The sequence below is a fragment of the Argiope bruennichi genome, chromosome 2 (genome assembly GCF_947563725.1).
Source record: "Argiope bruennichi chromosome 2, qqArgBrue1.1, whole genome shotgun sequence".
NCBI lineage: Eukaryota > Metazoa > Arthropoda > Arachnida > Araneae > Araneidae > Argiope > Argiope bruennichi.
Window position 1 is genome coordinate 36,885,570 of NC_079152.1, and position 1,963 is coordinate 36,887,532.

A 1,963-nucleotide genomic window follows, 5' to 3' on the forward strand; every position below is an offset into this window, starting at 1 on the left:
GAGGGGGGGGGCGGGTTCGTGATAACTTCCTAAAATATTACAGCAAAAAAGTAAATTTTACATTGTTTCAAAATTTAAAAAATTATCTTTTTCATGATATCAATTTAACAGTTTTGTGAACTCTTATATATATAACGGGATTTCCAACAGCAGATTACATTGTTGCCCTACGAAATTTAGAATATAGACGAAATGGATATTTATTGCATTTTTAATAGCACCATGAGCCATCGGATTGGTCTCCATTAGAAATAAGGCTTATGTACACAAAAATCAGACCATACGTACAATTAAAATAACATAGCTTTAATATCTAGAATTTTCTTATAAAAACTCGCGATATTAGATTATTTCGCCAATCAGTGCCCAGATTCCTCCCAAAGGCTTATTTAATGAAAGATTATGAATATCCTGATAGTTCTAAAATTATAGTAATCAAAACTTTCTAATTCGGTCATATTTGATCGGGGAGATAGAGTTTTAAAAAACGTAAAAGTTGGAGCTGGATTTCAAATTTTCTTCCTTTCTCTGTCGAAAATTTTGTGCTCTTCTTCTGGAAAATTTCTACCGCTGCCTCTCATTATAATATTTAAACGATAAGCCTGAAATGCTTATGATTTAAATGCTTTTTTAGGGTAACTTTTAAAATGGTTGTCATTCAGAATGAATCTTAACTTTAAGTAAATTCCTTCAAATCCAGTAATGCTGTGCATTTCAAAGTACTACAAAGATATGCACTTCAAGATTTCTAAATTACGGATAATCATGAGATACATATAGGGATAACGAATATTTTACGAGCGGTTATTACGTAACCAATATCAAAAAGTCACAAATACCAGTGATCAATACTTTTCAAAGAGGGGTGTGATTCAAATCCTTGATACGATCTTAATACGGTGATATTTCGATTATAGGTTTTGGATCATGATAGAAAGTAACAATTGATACGATATCACTGAAATTTACCGGAGAGGTGACTTCACTGGAAAGTAACAATCGATACGATATCACTAAAATTTACCGGAGTGGTGACTTCACTGGAAAGTAACAATCGATACGATATCACTAAAATTTACCGGAGTGGTGACTTCACTGGAAAGTAACAATCGATACGATCTGTCCAATGGAAGCTCTCGAACAAAACAGAAATGGAGAAATATGTGAATGGATTGAAAAGTGAACGGACCGGTTATTGGAATTATCGTATCATTGAATTGCATTTCACTGAAATTTATTGAAGTCGCCGCTCCACTTCATGAGAGTAACCTTGACTTTTCGATATTCGCATTTGATGATGCACTATTCCATACAAATCCTTTTTAATTGCTTGTGACTTGACTTTGCATATATTCCATTTACTACTGGCGCCATCTATTGGTAGAATATTGAACTAAAATAAACAATTTTAAGAAATGACATATATATTTAATTCAAAATTTTCATAAAATGGTTTATTTCAATAAAGAAATTAAATAAATAGATTTGAAAAAAAATCAAATTTAAGAAGTAAGCTGAAATAGATAAATTAATTCAATCACACGTTACTTAAATTAGTAAATGAAGTATTAATTACAATGAATAAATTTCATATTTAATATTAAGTAATAATTTTTAATTGATAATATGATTGAAATAACAGATAGTTTCAACAAATATTCAAAAATAACAATAGCAAAATTATTTGTTATTCATAAAATTGTGGATAATGTATCTCTAGATACATGTTAAGTTCACACGTCCATTGAAAACTGGAATCCATTCTACATATTTCTGGCAAAAATTGGATATAAGCGTGAAGCGATAGCTAATTTTCAATTAAAAATGGCTGTGTAAATTCCGTTACATTAACATGTTACTGGAACGTCTTGTCTGTATTTCCTGAAATATCAGCTATTTGTTATTTTAAAGAAAATTCAGAATACCGTATCTTGAACTGAAATGAAATGATTGTTTATAAATA